We start from the raw sequence: 18,174 nt of genomic DNA, 5'->3' as shown, positions 1-18,174 counted from the left end.
AGCTGCTTATCAAAACACAAGCCCTTTTCTCCCAGAAAACACCTGGGGCCATCATCTCATCTGTCACAACATTTTAGCAGCAGCTGGTCGCCGGCTCTGCCCTGCCGTGGGGACATCAGTGTGCTGCAGGGTCTGATGTCCTCCCTGGGCTCCCCACAGCTCCCTGCCATGGAGATAACGGTGCCCTTTTGACAGAGCTGTCTGGATTAAAACCAACCAGCTGCTCATCCGGACTATCTCATCAGGACCTGAAAGCCCCAAGACAGCCCATTTCACATTCAACACATAACAAGGGTCTGGCTTGTTCTGCTGCGCTATATTTATAGGCCTAAGGTCATTGTGGTGTGGTTTTACTTACTTTCTGTATATTACAGGTTCTTAAACTGCCTTCAAAATTCATAATCTTTTTTAATTCCACTTAACATCACTATTCTGATGGTATTTCTAGCACTGCTTAAAAGTAGTCTGCAGAAGAGGCATGAAACAGTATTTAAGCCTTTTAAAATGAAGTCATCTGAATAGTTTTTCTGATTTCATGATTCTTCCAGAAGAAAAAAAGTAGGGGAAAGAATATTATTCTGGATGAACTGAAACACACACTTTTTCTAAGCAAGGAATCAAGCAAAGTCATACATTTGTCTTAAAAATCAATGTTTTTTTTTAACTTGGAATTGGATGTTTTGTTTCACTCAAGGCTTATCTGATAATCTCTTTCTCTTATACTTTCATTTTAAGCTGTAGTTGTGTTGAAAGAAAAGCTTTGTTCCCAGAAACAATTCCAACAGTTTGCCTCCAAAGTCTTTAAACATAATAGATTCACTGAAACAAAACATTTTGCTCAAAATATAATGAGATAACTTGCATTATTTTTCCAGTGGTTACTGTCTCAAGCTGTGAGACATCAGCTTAAACCCTTGCTTTTTAACTCTCCAAGATTAAATTTTGTTTAGGTTATTTAACCTAAATAATGTGCGTCCCAAGACACCAAAGCCTTTTGTACACACGAGTGAGCACCAACAATTTAGTTAAGCCAGTCAAGATCATCGTAGATGAGCCACTAAATCATGCTGAAAATACTCTGTGGTGTTTGTGGGGCTTTTTCCCTTTTTACTTATTTATTTTTTTTTTTTTTTTAAATCAGACAGAAATCAATGCATTCAGCATCTGGGGGAAAAAAAAAAGGCTTAAAATAAACCCGAGTCATTTTAAAACTGATTCTAGTGTGCATGCCTAACCTAACTATGTAAGATTTAAGAGAAATTAGCTCTGTAAGAGTTCGTGTTCATGTAAAAAACTGAGCTCATGGAGAAAAGTATCAATTTAGGAGGACAAGAGGAACTTTCATGGGCAATGAGAGAGTCCCAGCAGACTCGCAGCAATGCAGTGGAACAGACTAAGGAGCCTTGGGCAGAGAAAAGTGAAGTAATTCAGGCATAAAACGAGCGGGTCTCGAGTCAGCTTTTTATTCCACTCCGTGTGCAAGGGAAATACTTAGAGAAACACAGGCAGAAGCAATTTGGGGAAAAAAGAACAAACCCCTACGGCCGCCCCAGCTGGGGCTGGGAGGTTTTTGATAACAATTGAGCAAAGCCAGGCGAGATGAGCTGGAGATGTAACGGAAAGCCCAAGGCGGTAAAAGCTGGCGTATCTCTTCCCAAAAAAAGCGTGAAATCTCCCCGCTCTCTGAAGTCAGCACTTTGCAGATGTGTTTGGCCGAGACGAGTGCCGGAGATTTGCATGAACAGCTCAGCAAACCCACCGTGCTCTTCATCTCCACTTGGGTCCTGCCATCGCTACCATCTCCTGCTGATCATGCAATATTAAGACACCTACAGCACATCAGACTGGAAGCTGATCTAGCCCAGGATCCTACCCCAAGCAGAGACCAGAGGCAGATTCTTACTGAGAGAGAGACTAAAAATCAGAAAACCTGTTGTGGTATCTCTAGCCATTCTTTCTGGTCACAGCAATTAAAGGTTCATCAGTTTGCTGAGCCAGAAGTGCTCTCGTAGTGTTTAATAACCTCCAATAGGTGCTTTCCTTCTGAACTATTTCTGATTTTCCTACTCTGCCATACTGAGGCAATGAGTTCCACAATTTAATTACTCTTCAGGTAAAGAAGTATATTCCTTCACTCATTTTGAACATGCCACCATCTAGTGATAGGATGAGAGGTCATGTATTTAAACTGAAAGAGGGTAGATTTAGGTTAGATATAAGGAAGAAATGCTTCACTATGAGGGTGGTGAGAGCCTGGCCCAGGTTGGCCAGAGAGGTGGTGGATGAACCATCCCTGGAGACATCCCAGGCCAGGCTGGACGGGGCTCTGAGCAACCTGAGCTGGTGAAGATGTCCCTGCTCATGGCAGGGGTTGGAACTGGATGGCCTTTAAGGTCCCTTCCAACCCAAACCATTTTATGATTCATTATCTGCTGAGCTCATTAGGCACTGGCTAATCCTTGCATCAGAAAGAATAAGTGTTCATTCCTGTTCACTCTTTCCAGGCCAGTTCTGATTTCGTAGACTTCTGCCACATTCTTCTATTTGAAATAAAAAGTCTATCCAGCCCATAAGTCCTTCTCCAACAGTAGATATAAGGAGATGCCTTGGGAAGAATATTAGAACAAGGGCAATCTGGATCATATGCCTTCCCACTCTCCACTACTTTCCAAGCATCGAACCATTTTTAGTTCAGGAAGTTCCCTGCTCAAACGTGGTTTCCATGCAAGGCTCCATGTGACCCCAGGGATTTTACACAAACAAATGTTAAATCTTGCATCTGGGACCAGATCTTCTTCTTCAGAGATATTGAAACCTCAGCTGCATCAGGCCTTGAGCTACCTGATCTACCTCTGAAACTGCCTTTGCTTTGAGCATGACAGTTCAGAAACCTCCAGGTTTCCCTTCCAGCTTCAGTATTCTATGATTTGTCTAGTTTCCCACTCAAACTCATGAAATATTTATCACCCATATTTTATTGGTGAGACAATCTATAGATCTCCTACCCTCCATGTGAAAAAGCTCCTCTTTTGAACCTTCTAATAGCATTTAAGTTGAAAGTCTAATAAAACTGAAAGTCAGCCATGCAACACTTTCTACCTGCATTCCCATGTAAGAAATTATTTCCCTTTGTTTTATTGCCATTTTAATCTGGACACATTTCATATTCACCATGCAAGTTCTTCAGCTGCCTGACTCTATTTCTTTTCTCTCCATCTTTCTCCACCCTGAGACAGAGCTTAAGCAAAACCCCAACGACACCAAGTGAATGGGCAAGTCACTTCTATTATATAAAGTCATCTTGTGGCATGTAATTAAGGCAACAGGTGGCTATTTCCAGCCTTTCTCATGGCACACAGGGAAGGAAGCAGTCTCTGCTCTGCTCAGACAGTTCCACCTTCTTTTAATGACTCCAAGATCTTTCATGTAGAACATACGATTTCAGAAGAAATCAAGAAGAAAGTGGGAGGTGAAAGATGATATTGTACAAATGCCTTATTACGTGAAGAGCTGAATATATCTTGCAAACAGACAGGTTTTTTCTCTAGCTCTCTTTTGGTTGCATCAATACTTCTCCCTGGGTGAACCTTGCACTTGGCCCCTTGGTCATCAAGGTGGGCAGCCATTTACAACATGAAAAAACCTTCCATCTGGGTTGTTTGCATGTGTCTGTTGTTTATGTCCTTCCCTGTGACAAAAGTATGACAGGTCTCTCAAAAAAAAAAAAAAAAAAAAGAGGAGGAAAAGGCAGCATTTCCCATGGAGAAATAACTCCAGGAAGGGTCTTGTCACTCTATGATGGATCAGGTGAACTCAAGAGGTCTCATGAAAGCAGCTGACCCAGGGATGGAACGAACAGCTCATAGGTGGTGACAATTAGACCAGGGAAAGATTTGTTGGTAGTGGACACAAATAAGGTCCCTGGGCATGGGATGTGGAAAAGATGGAGTTGCATCACTGACCAAGCTTCTGACATCCAACCTGATGGAGGATGATATTCATAAAACTGCTTGAGCTCCAAGTCCTTTGACTGCTGAAGGAAAGCATCACTTGGATGGACAGGTAGCAAGAAGAACCATCTGGAAACATGGTCACTGACAGAGTCAGGATACATTCACACCATTACAACTAGATCAGCCCCCACAATTTACATGCTAACCCTGCTGGTTTTCATCATCCTAGTGCTGAGTTTAAGCCCTGAACCTATCCCCCTCCAAGGCATAGAATCATAGAATACTTTGGGTTGGAAGGGACCTTCAAAGCTCACCTAGTCCAAGCCCCTGCCATGACCAGGGACATCTTCACCCAGATCAGGTTGTTCAGCCTCATTCCAGGCTGTTTCAGATAGGCTCAGGTTCAGATCTGGGCAGCCTACACACACTGTACATTTTCCTGCTCCCCTTGCCAAGCACATGGACCTTGGATCTGCTGCTGCGTGACTTGCCAAATAGCTACTCTAGCAATTAAAATAGGCAAAATCTTTATAGGCTGCAGTCTATGTGTGTGTGTATGATGTGCATGTGCATTGCTAGTAGATAGATGGAAACTTGCAATACTTGCTCCAGCCCATGCAAAAGTTGACGAAAATTAACTATTTCTGGGTGATGAGAAAGGCTGTATTAAAAAAAATGCTGTATTTGGCTGCACTCTTTTAGCCTCTCTGCCACTTTTAGCTTCATATCTCTGACCATTTGAACATGGTCAGCAGACTGTTAGCACAGCAATTAGGAAAAGAGGGAGGAGGAGGGTGGCCAAATGCCAGACACTTGGTGACAGCATGTGACAACACAGCCATGTGCTTGTAGGTCATTAGCACAGCTCACGAGGATTCTGCTCAAAGCCTGTGATTTTTCTGTTCGAACACAGACAACCTGAATGCCAAATGTACATTTTTAGATTGTGCAGTGGCTTGGTCACTTAATTCACAGACTAAAGCTTTGGGCATCATCTTATGTCACGTGCCTGGCGTGAACAAACCCAGATGAACTGCAGCTATGTCTCTAGAAGATGCTCGCCCTAAATTACTGTGGAAATTAATATCCTGGGATCTTTAAGCAGAGCTTTGGGAGGCCTTTTTCATCTCTTCTTAAAGGCTGAAAGAGAAACATTCCTTATAACAAGCCATGCTCTTTCCAAGCTCAGAAAAAATCTGAGCTACATATGGAAATTGATGCGGCTTAAAGAAAATGGTTCCGGTTGACTATTTAGCTCCTTGGAGACATTAATCAGAGTTTAGTGCTGTCACTTCTCAAGACTCACTTCTCTGCTATATCTTCAAAAGGCATCAAAATGTCAACTGCCTTTAGCAAGAACAAATCCAGCGTGTGAACAGACTGATATCAGTGTTCCATGGTGCCCGCAGACATGTTGTTCCTTGGGTGCAGCCCAAATACCCATCATCCTGGGGACCACCGACATCTCCCCCACCCCTCCTGCCCCACCTGTGGTGGCCTCCATGCCATGGCCAACACAACAGTCCATGGGGAAACAACTCAAACAGCACTTTGGACCAGATTTGGGGCTGTCTCACGTCTCTGAGCCAGGTTAGGCCAGACCAGGCCTCCTGCTATGGTGGAAGACTTGGGAGAAAATGAGTGCAGAGACCCTCTGAGTCTTCAAGGATGCCCAGATATGGCAAAGCCAGGGCTGCACAGAAGCAATATAAACAAATAAATATGTCATTTAAATTAAGAGCAATTAGCATGGGGCTTGGGACTGCAGGATCAAGCTAAGGGATGAAATTGCCTTCAAAACAGATAGTTCCAGGCAATGTCTGTCTCTGTAAGGAGCTGTTCATGCAGCTCTGGGAGAAATAAAAGGTATTTTGGATGTGGTCAGCAAAGAGGCATCTGTCCACAGTAGGGAAAGACTGCATTGCCCACCGCCCATCTGTGTGTCTGGATGCCAAAATAACAGGTTGCTTACAAATTCCACTGGGAGACATTTCCTGAAGTTTGTCTTGCTGTTCTTCCTCACTTCTTTATGTTTTTCCATTGGCTATTATATGAAAATTGACTAGAAGTGTCTAATGATGATGAGACCTTAGTTTAACAACAGGAACACTAAAAGAAACATTACTGTGCTGGAAAGAGAAAACATTTCTCTCTCGGGCATCTAATACAGCTCTGAAAACCAATCGTAACCAGAAACTCCCTGGCACTATCAGATTTTAGCCCAAAGACCCTCCAAAAATTAATTCAGACTTTTCCTGCCCCACTAATTTACAATGCAAGGTTGTTTTCTAACAAGCAACACCCTATAATGCCTTTTTTGGAATTAATCTAGGGTTGCATCTGGGTTGGAAAAATTTTAGCGGGAGTAATAGAGATGTAACAGAGAAAGCAAAAATATCGCTGTGAAAAAATGCTGCAAGAATCAAACATCAGAGGAAGAAAATCAAGCAAATAACAACTCAGGATGTGTGTTGTTTTTCGAAATCATTGTGATGGAGCACCTTTCCACCTCTGTTTGTTATATAGCATATATATTTTATGAAAGCCACTAACATTTTTTTAAAAAGCTTCAAGGAAAGACATATCAACAAAGATGAACTACTAGTAATACTACTGAGCCCAGAGAAGAATAAAGCTGTACAACCACCAGATGTAGAGTAAATCAATATCTCTGCACAATCCCATTATTAGGTTTGAATTCCATCACCCAGTCTCCTAAATCACCAAGCAGAGCTGTAAGAAGAGACAAGGGGAATTGTGCCTTCCCCTACTCCAATAATACTGTGCAATAAGTGACTAAAAGCACCTGTGCTCAAACCTAAAGGCTAGCAACTCTTGAGCATGGCCAATGCCATTATCACATTGCTGCCCAAAACAGTCTGTGCTCTGACAGATAATTTTGCAAGACAATATTTAGGGCATTTCACGCCTGGGGAGATATTCTTCTGGCAGCTTCCCCATGTAAGGATTGGCATGCACATGTTGTGCATCTGAATTAGCTCCTCTCATACCACGACTTGCCCAGAGATCAGCCACAACCTGCTCTTCATCTCGCAGCTCTCATGGCTGAATTCGCTCTCATCTTGCAGAATTTAGGTACCCGGTTCAGGCAATCAAATTGGGCTTTGTTAGCATGGCAGTCATTAATTCAGCAGAGCAAAAAAGGAGCTAAAGGGCATGAGCTGCAGTTCTTTGAAGAGGCTGTACTCCCTTTCTTCTCCTGGGTCACAGCACAGCATGACAGAACCTTTTCTTCCTACAGCCTATTTCCAGTAGAGCATTTTAGGATCTAAACTTTATAGGGGATGGTGTCTAGACATAAAAGGCTAGATGTTTCCTTGAACTTCTTTCAGGAAATACTTCAAAACAATAGGAACATGACTGGCTAGAAAACTAGTTTATTTTGCTTTTCACAGGCTCTACCCATGATGTGTTCCCAAATCCTTGCAGTATCAAGATATGCAGCTTATCTCCACTGGTTTCTTCGGTACCCAGAGTCACCAAAGCACTTCATTGAGGTTCAAATTAAAATTCTTCATGGACCATGGAAATAGTTGGACCCATGTCACCTAATTTTGGATACCTCCTATGTCTGAGGTAGTCACACAGTCACACACATTGCCGATGCTGGGGAGAAGTAGACACTCTTGGAATCATAGAACAGTTTGGGTGGGAAGGGACCTTCCCAGCTCCCCCAGTGCCCCCCCTGCCATGACAGGGACATCTTCACCAGCTCAGGTTGCTCAGAGCCCCGTCCAGCCTGGCCTGGGATGTCTCCAGGGATGGTTCATCCACCACCTCTCTGGACAACCTGGGCCAGGCTCTCACCACCTTCAGTGTCAAAAATGTCTTCCTCATGTCTAGGAACTGATTTTCTTGGCCAAATGCTGATGTCTGCTGTGGATGAGATGAATTCCACCCTGAACCAAGGCGTTTTTTTTTCTCCAGACACTGTAAAGGGAGCTCACAAGGACTTGCTCAGAGTAGATGTCTGTATTAGAGGTATCTGCATTTGAATGGATAAATCCCATCATGTCTATGTAGAGCTCTGCCACAGCTAGAGCTCTAGCTATTTCTTGGAAACCTGGGTCAAAACGCTTGGCATAATTGGCTGGGGATGACTCAGAAATCCCACATACACAATCCCATGGTGTGTGTCATTAAAACCTGGCCACAAAATGGGTAAGAAATGTTGCCATTTCTAGCACAGAAAAGTAGAGAGAAATAAGACGAGGTTTTAACTCAACAGGGAAATTGTGAGTACTTCAATGCTTGCTGGAAACCCTTGAAGAGTTGGACCTGGGGTGATGGTGATGTACTATAGTGTCTATCCTGCAAAATCTGGGTCTCTTATGGGTGCAGCTCCAGCTGTACTGGGACATACTGAGGGGTGGATTAGATGACATTTGAAGGTCCCTTGCAACCCAAACTGTTCTATGATTCTATACTCAAGCAGAGCCTTGTCTCAGCACATGGGCTCTCCCTTCTGTCTAGCTCCAGATCTTGGGCTGAAGTGGCCATTTAGAGCAGTCTCATGATTTAATTCAAATGCTAAGCTGGCTGTGTAGGAGTACCCAGAGGGACTGGGGAATGTCAGCTTTCCCACTGACGATGCACTCACCCAGAAGACATGGCTCCTTGGTTTTAAAGTCTGACTGATGGCAAATTTAGCTTACCTAGACTCACTAACCTGAAAAATTAGGGTCAAAGCTGAGCTGGGAGGGTCCAACCAGATTCAAACAAGATCATCTCAAATTGGGGTGTGAACTTTATTTTAAATCAACATTTAAAAATATACACCCACAACATTTTGCACACCACAAGGAATAAGTCAGTGACACTTCAAAAATATCACAGCTTTTAGAAAACTAAGATATTATTTGGTATTTAATACACAAAAGAAAAATCTCAGACTGACATAATGCCACCAGCTGATGGGGAGTTCAGTTGTCTTCCCACCCCCCAACATCACATAAAAATAAGTGATAGAAAAGAAAGGATCATAGTGACAAGTCTCTTGGCTGTCAAAACATCCATCATCAAAATGAAAAACAATGTGGACATCTCACACTTAGTACTTTTGTTCTTACTGCCAAAGCTAAGACAGAAATGTTCCAGTTTAGGATGCGGACAATAAATCAAGCTGCCGGCCTTGGAAAATTTCTTCTTAGTACCAAGAAAAGATACCTTGATACCTACAGAGATGAGACCCACTTATATTTCTCCAAAGTTTTTATTAAAGCCCTCTTTGCACATGTGCTATTTTTTCCTCACAACATCTCACGGCAGGTGGGAACAGGAAAAAATAGTCTGCAGCCTAGTAATTAAATAGGCTTGTTTTTAATACTGTAAATTACAGCGAGGTGCAACTGTCTCAGGTATATATAATGCTCCAATCACTGTCGCGCCTCAGTGCTCTCCCCTCCGCAATGTACTTAGTCTCTCATTCCCCTGCAAGGCGTGAAGTGCTATTATCTTCATTAGAGAGGCAGGGATGGAGGACAGGAGGGACCTCCTGGGTTCTCACAGATACCTTGTTATACAACCCCTTTTTCGGACATACTAAGGCCAATCTGAAGAATAAAGTCCCCCAAGATTCATCCCCATCCCACCCATGTTTTTCCCCTTTCAGGAGGTTTTCAGACCCTCACAACCGCAATGCCTGGGATCTCCCCACTCCTTCCCAGCCTGGATCCTTTCACCACGAGGTCTGAGCCACCTCCAGTTTGGCAGCAAGACCTTGCTGTGAAATGGCTCTTTGTTTCCAGCACTTATTTCTTGCACTCCCTGTTCAGGATATTTATAGAGAGCAATCATATGATGTCTTAGCTTTCACTGCCTAGGTGGAATGAGCCAAAAATCCTTTTGTTTTGTAGTGGAAGACAGAGTGTTTGTTCCTCTCCCCTTCACCTGTTCCAATTTGGACTCGTTTACTGGACACAGGTGACCAGAATCACAGAATGGTTGGGGTTGGAAGGAACCTCTGGAGATCATCTAGTGCAAGCTTGGCCAAGTCATTGGACCCTCTGAGTTCCCACATCTCCTTCAACCCCAAGATCATTCTGTTTCTGCTTCATGAGCTTTGGTAGGGGAGGAATAAAATATCATATTCATCACCCAGGATGGTATTTATCTGCAGGTAAATGACTTCTGGAGATGTTTCTCCTGATTATACATTCATTATGGTATGTGACTTGCTCTACGTAACTGTGCTATAGCTGGGGCCAAAGGATAGATATCACTTGCTAAAAACATATCACTAATGCAGCCAGCATTCTGGGATTTCAGCCCAGGGCAAGAAAAGTGTTTTAAAAGCAAATAAAATAAACACATGTTGCTAGAAGTGACAAGCAGAATAATCTAATTGCAAACTCTTAAAAACAGAAGAATAATCCGTTACATGCACAAAAGCAAAAGACATCCAAGAACTCTGATATTTGCCAATTCAAATGTCTCTTTGATCAATTTTCTTGGTTTTGTTTGTGTCTTATTTTTCCCCTCTGTGTAGCTCACCAGAGTTATACTGTCTCTAGCTCAAACTGCATCTGTGTCTCTACTTGAGCATAACACAGGTCACCTTGGAAGGAAAGCACAGCAGAAACCAATAAATAATTAAAAAAAATAAAACCAACACATTGGTAAATCTTTGAACAGTAACTGAGGAAGAGCTATTTCACTAAAACCAACTTCAAGTCACTGTGCTCTCTCACCAGGCCAAAAAAATGTTCCTTTCTTAGGATTAAAGCAGCTCTCCTAAATGAGGTTGGCTATGATTGACGCCTTAATTGACTGGCACAATTTCATGCTTTAATAACTCCAGGCTCCTCAGTTTAGCCATGAATAAATTTAACTGTTAAGTCCTTGTGTATAAATCCTCTTGTCTGGAAGTTCTTACTCTCTATTTAAAATGTAAACTTGAATTAACAAGACTCACCGACCTGTGAAGAACTGGTTGCAGCAATCTGCAGCATCCCCTGGTCAATACATTCACCAGTGCCCCCAGCTCCTTCCCTTCTGGACTCTTGAAAGTCCCTTCCAACACGAATTATTCTGTGATCACAACCAGCTGGCAAAGGGCACCAGGTGGGGTGTCTCTAGCCCTCCACTTGAGAAGCCCTCATGCATTTTGGTAGCTGAGCACCACGCTGATATCTGATCACCAATTAGTGGGATAATCCACTTGTGCTGAGGCTGATGACCCACCGAAGAGCAGGAAAATCACTGTTTTTTCTAAGCAGCATCTTCTGTGCCTCTGATACTTGCCCTGGTGCCATGTTAACATTTTCTTGGGGTGCTTCAAGCAGCTCCTTTCAATTTGGCAGGTGCAAGGGCTGACCCTGGGGACCCTTGAGACATCAGGAGCTGCGCTCAGCCCCTCTTGCATTCTCTAATCATGCATTTTCCCAGATATGGCTTGCTCATGTCTGTAACTTTGTAAATCCTGGGCATGATATCTAAGCACAGACCTTTGGGCTGGGTTATCTCCTGCTGTCTTACATCTTTTACGTAGGCATTTTCACTGTGGGTCTGGTCTGTAGTTGCAGTGCCCTTTCTCCTAGGTTTAGAAGAGCCCATAGTAAAGAAGGGTGAAAAGGAAGCTCCTAGATAGTCTCCATATTTCGGGCGTATTTTTAGCTTTTCAGTGAATCTTTTTGCCTTTTTTTTTCCCATGTGTCTAAATCTCCTAATTTAGCAATCAATCACAGCTGGTTCCTGGACCGAAGACTCTTTTTGTTCCCAGAAATGTCCTCCTCCTCCTCCTCCAGCAACTTAGTTAGGGATATTTAGTTTAATTGCAGGTTGACGAGGAAAGAAGCTGCAGCTGAAAATTCAAGCATTTAGTCAAAATGTTGTGTATCCATCAGTCCTGAGAGGCTTTTGCTTTCCTATGTCTGTGTCCCCACATGCAACAAGATCAATCAGGCACCTACAAATGTATTTGAGTGCCAGTGGTCTGGAAAAGCCCATTTCATCCAAAGATATCTTTGATCAAGTGAGAACCACCCCCCATTTCCAAAATCTCCCCTCCAGATGCCCACCTGCTCCACCTGCCTCCTGTGGGCTGTCCCTTCCTCCCCAGGGAAACACTGGTCAGAAACTGGGATGTTCGCAAATAGCATGATAGGAGGAAATGGCCTCAAGTTGCGCCAGAGGAGGTTGAGGTTGGATCTGGGGAACGATTTCTTCCCCAAAGGGCTGTGGGGCATTGGAACAGGCTGCCCAGGGCAGTGCTGGAGTCACCATCCCTGGAGGGCTGGACAGACGGACATGAGGTTCTCAGGACATGGGGCAGGGACAGGGGTGGGTTAATGATTAGACTCAATGATTTTAATGTTGTCTTTCATCCAAAATTATTCCATGATTTTATGAGTCTTTGTCCATGGTACAGAAAATGCCCTGAAGATGCTCAAGGGAATTTCTGGATGTCTGACAGGCCCATCAGAGTGAGTGATGTAGCTGGACTGTTGGTTGCTCCCAGATGAGCTGGAGGAAAACAGAGGCAAAAAGGAGGTGACCAGGCTGAAAAAGTTGGGGTTGTTCAGCCTGGAGAAGAGAAGCTCCGAGGAGACCTTATTGCAGACTTTCTGGACTTAAAAGGGGCCGATAAGAAAGATGGGGACAGACTTTTCAGCAGGGCCTGTTGCGATAGGACAAGGGGTGATGGTTTTAAACTAAAGGAGGAAGATTCAGGCTGGACATGAGGAAGAAATTGTTGTCCCTGAGGGTGGTGAGAGCCTGGCCCAGGTTGTCCAGAGAGGTGGTGGATGAACCATCCCTGGAGACATCCCAGGCCAGGCTGGACGGGGCTCTGAGCAACCTGAGCTGGTGAAGATGTCCCTGTCATGGCAGGGGGGGCACTGGGGGAGCTGGGAAGGTCCCTTCCCACCCAAACTGTTCTGTGATTCTATGATTCTATGATAAAAACCATTAATGGGTGACTTCTGCAGCACTGAACTGGGTCTATAAAGTCCTCCCTGCAAGGAGATGGTCTCAGATGTCCCCACCAGCTACAGCATGATGCCCTTTCAGAAACAAAACTCCCCAATCAGCATGCCTGCCTAATTAATGGGCCTTGGTGGATCACATTTCCTTTCTCTTCATGTCAGCCTCGCAGCCAAGATCTAGATACAATGCTCAGCTCGGCAGATTTGATTTACTAACATACAGCTCTGTGATTTTCTCCCTGGTGTGCATTAAAGCACTGGTAGATGTTGGTAAAACAGATGGTTGGTTCTTGTAAAAAAGAATAAATATCATGAGTGCTTGCCAATATATGGGATTTTTCCTGTTTTTCATGACTCTCTTTATGTTGTAGGAATGAGCTCCCTGAGAAAAACCTGAGACCCAGACTGAGTTGAAGGAAAGTGGCTGTGGTTTCCTCATGCATTTCATTTTGGGGCCTGTGGGGTAGCCCCATCCCAAACCTAAGCCTTGACCATGCCAGTCCTAAATTTAGACCCTACCCCTTTTGTTAATGAAATGCGAAGCATGAGGGTGGCATAAATAGGAAAATTTCTTAGTATTTCTGTAGCACCTTTTGCTTTGTACCTTGTAATAAATTGCAATACCTTCCATTTCTTGTTGACCTCTGACAAATACAGAAATCTCTGCTATCAAAGACTGCTCTTCTTCACCAAATTGAGCAGTTTCGTGATCATAATGATGGACCCCAGGGGAAGGGAGGGAACCAAAGGGGCTGGATCTATGATTCTATGATAAATGGCTCAGAAAGGCTGGATGCAGCCCAGAGAGCATCAGTCATCCAGCCGATACAGGCATAAGATTGTAAGTCAAATTGGATTCATGTGTGTGACTGGCAGCTCTGTTCAATATGAACTCCCCTGTGTGAGCAAAGGACTTCTGCTCTTTTCTGATAAGGTCAGGTTTTCCCAAAACGGGGCCTGGGACCACCCTTTCTTCCTTGGAAACCCCATCCTGGGGGTTGATCAGCCAAATGCGGGGCTCGGTAGGGAATATCCTGAGTGGACACTGTTGGTTTGCATTGGAGGTTACTGCCATAGCAATGCATAGAACTGACAAGCCCCAAATATGGCTCATTTCTTGGCATAAACATTCCTGAAGTGAGCAGAAAATATTACAAAGAGGTTATGGCAGGGTGTCAGGGGTTCCCAAGCATTTTCTTCCAAGGACTTGCTGACTCATTTATCTCTTCTCCTTGGCTTTCCCCACCTGTAAGGGGATGTCCAGGTAGACACCAAGTGGGATGTGGAGACCTCGGCTGGCTGAGATAAGATGCAGGATGAAGCCCATCATCCCCACAACATCCCCCTGACCCATTCAGAGGTGTTTCTGGGATGGAGATGGCTCTGGCTCAGCCCTCAGGTCATTTCTGGTTGTGGGGTCTCACTTCATTCATCCTTCATCCCTCGCCTTTCAAGGACACTTGCTTTGCAAAATAAGAGCACTGGTCAGCACCATTCAGCCAGGTCACAGTGGTGAGAGGATGGACGGGGGACAATGCGTCACACGTCTGCTCTTAGGTTAATAGAATCATCGAATTATAGGATAGTTTGGGTTGGAAGGGATCTTCAAATCTCATCCAGTGCCCCCCTGCCATGAGCAGGGACATCTTCACCAGCTCAGGCTGCTCAGAGCCCCGTCCAGCCTGGCCTGGGATGTCTCCAGGGATGGTTCAGCCACCACCTCTCTGCCCAACCTGGGCCAGGCTCTCACCACCCTCAGGGACAACAATTTCTTCCTCATGTCCAGCCTGAGTAATGGTTAATTAGCCAGCCTTCCCACCCAATAGATGAGGACCTGGAGATTCATCACACTCCTTGTCCTCACTTGGCACCCATGAATTTTCCTGCTTCTCTACATATCCTTCCACAACGGTCTGTGAAGATGGGCTTGCTCTTTTCTCAGGGGACATGCAGTGCATCAGAAGGGATAACGATCACAGGTCTGTTGGTGGTCCCTGCTCTTCTCTTAGTCACAAGCACAGGATCAGTCACCATTCCTCACAGTGCCAGCTCTGCCTCTTCTTCCACCCACATCCCCAGGGCTGAGCCTCATCCTGCATCCCCATCATCCACGGTGCAGAGCTCTGCATCTGAGCCCAGCACATCTGGGTGCCTGCACCAACCCTCACCCTTCTTCCAAAGAAAAAGGCTGCTTGAGCTTCAGTCTGTCTATAAATGATGAAAAGCTCAGCTTTGCTTTGGTCTGTCTCAATGCTCCCATGTTTGTGAACAAAGAACAGTCAGTGGAGTTGGAAAAATTTAATTTGCTTCAAGGGAAAGCAAATATGGGCTGAATTGCCCCCAGTCGCTCACAGGAGAAAGGCATTGTGGCCCAACTGAGCTGCAACTCGGTGAGATGCTTCAGCAGCATCTGGGGATAAAAGGGTTTTCAAACGCACTTATTTTGAAGGGAAACTGGCAAGCGAAACAGACTCTTTTCGTTGGGAATGGTGGGAGGAAGCTAAAAAATATCTGTTGGAAAATGGCACCAATTCTTTTCTACGCCTCATCTGCTGCTTTATTAGTACTCTTAAATCTGGTTTTCTAAATAAAAACATACCTAAATTTACATAAACTTCATTAAAAGCTTATATCTCAACTCTGCTGTTCCTGTAACACACCCAGGAAATAGAAAACTTCAAACTCCTCTGCAGTAAAATAAGCAACTGCAAGAGAAACAAAACAACACTTTAAGGCTTTTTCTTTTTCCTCATTTATCTCTGCCTTTGCCTCCAAGGTTTGTGGGTGACTTTTCTTTCCCTTTGAGGTCCTTTCTGCCAAAATCTGGAGCAATGCTCCCCATCTCCTAAAAGTATCTTAAAAAAAGAGAAGTGGAAGCCTGATAAAATGCTAAACAGGATGGGTATTGTCCTTCTAAGTGCTTTTACTTCCCTGCTGGCCCTGCTCCTCATGTCCCCATGACCGATGACACCCTGGGGTCATGCTGGCCGTGCTGATACAGGTTGTATCTGAGAGATGCTGTGGACTTTGGGGATATGAGGATGCAGAGGACCGTATTTCTGGTAGGTTGGCACTTGACTAAAACCTAAAGGAGAGTGTCTGGCTGGCAGGGCTTGCTGGAGCGACAAGCGCTGGTTCCTCTTTGGGACCTCTTTAGAGTTTGCTGGGATTTGGGGTCACGTCCCCTAATGTACCCAGTGCCTCAGTTTCCTCTGGGAGTCAGATTTGGGTAGTTACAATGCACACCCTCTGGTGGTTTATATACCTGAGTATTTCCTTTCCGTATTGTTAATGATCTAATCATGAGGAGTAGAGGGGAGGAAGGGATTGGGAAGTAGGATCAAGGCATCCACAGCTGCATCAGGACACCACAGATTCACCAAGCACCTTCCACGTTCTCCTTCAGGTCTGGCCAAGCCTTCCATTTCTCCCGAGTGTCCACCTATCAGATAGGTCCAGGAGAGCTGCTTTTCCACTCATTTCCCCATCATCGGTACTGGGAAAAACTAGGAAGGAAACCCAGAGAAATGTTTAGATAGGATCAAGTTCACCATCACAATGTCAAAGAGAGCATCAACATATCCTCCTCTTGCCTCCCTCTCCACTGCTTTGGGGGTACTGTGGTTGCAAGAAACCTGGGAGCACCCAAATTTCATGCCAGATTTGCTTTAAAAAAAACAGGTGGACAAAATGCTTTTTCATTCAGCAGTGAGGAGCAAGGGAAGAGGTGAGGGCAGGGGATTTGTTACCTGCTATTCCATCAGCAAAGCCTTTCGATCTTGCTCTTCCCTTTCCCAGATACATCAAACACAGCTGGGAACAAGTTTCCCCCTTCCAAGGTTAGTACTGCCAGTGCTCATCAGCAATAGCTGTTCCCATCGGACCTTCCCTAGATATTCCAGCTTATACTCGCTCTTCTCCCATCCATTTTAAACACTCATGAGAGCCTGAAGAAGAGGGTGGGTTGCTGTTGTTTCAGGTCTACCATATGCCCTCAGCCACGCTCCTACCTTGGACACCCTCTCTGTACCTGGGCACTCATCCAGCACAACCTCTTGGTAAGAAAATGCTGAGCTGCACAATGCTGAACCTCTTGCGTAAACCTCAGACCTCATTTCTGGCAAGAAAACCTCTCCTGGACAATGGGACAAAGACTTTTGTACACGCAAATGCACCCAGAATAACTCTGGGTCCTGCACTTGGGATGTACCCAAGAGCTACATCTACAGTGAGCAGGGGCACAATCTCCCCTTGTCTCTGTCTTCATCTCTCAGTTCATCAAGTGTCTTAATGAGATGGATTTATTTAATGAGATGAATTTAGTAGGTGAGTTTAAGAGGCGATCCAGTCCCTACAATGGAGATTATTTTTCCTACCAGGTTGAGACAGGGACAATGACCAGGATGCAGCTCCTTGCAGTGGGAGCTGTTTGAGAGGGGCTTGTACTGCAAGTGTCTGACCTTTGAGAAGACGAAGTCTCAATTAGGGCATTAGAACTGTGACTAGTCTGCTCCCTGGAGAGTTAAAATGGGAGAAAACACCAACCCAGTAAATAATCTCCTCTAGGGATCAAGCCAGACCCTGCTGGAGGGAGGATGGGCACCTGGGAAACTTGGTGCTCCCCAAAGAAATCCCAAGCAAGACACAGGCTGTTAATTACTAAGGGTGTGATTTCTTTCTTTCCTTCTTTCCCAAGGGCTGTATTAATGCTTTTTGGAAAAAAAGAAAACAACAAAAAACCCCTGTCTGCAAAACATTCTCGCTGTGATTGCCCATGCATAGGGGATAATCTGGACATGGTCCTCAGTGATTTGTAATCCCACAGTCAGAAAACTCACTCTCTAGCATCATTCCCCATGTGATATCGGGGGAAAACAAAACCCTTCACAGGAACTGGCGTCTGCAGCAAAGAGCCCTCCAGATTCCAAGTATTTCCTTTCACTGGAGTAAATTATGTTTTATGACTATAATTAACTGGGAGCCAGTACACACTGCACTGGTTTTAGAGCTGACTCAACGTTGTCTACGAAGCACAGTGTGATAAAACAGTATTCAAATCAGCTTCTTAACTAAGCTGGCAAGTGACACAATCTGGAGATGGATGCCAAAAGTGAGTGGAGGTTTGCAAAGCCCCGGGCACAGGGAGGGGTTTCAAGACTGGCAGTATTTTCTTTAAAGAGTTGGTTTCCAATCTGCAGTCTGTGGATGGGTCATGGTTTCTGAACCAGGGGAGATGCCCCACAAGTTCCCAGAGTGTTACGTTATTTTTCTAGAGG

This window comes from Streptopelia decaocto (genome assembly GCF_964273445.1).
Source record: "Streptopelia decaocto genome assembly, chromosome: 4".
NCBI lineage: Eukaryota > Metazoa > Chordata > Aves > Columbiformes > Columbidae > Streptopelia > Streptopelia decaocto.
Note: the sequence above shows the minus strand (reverse complement) of the source record.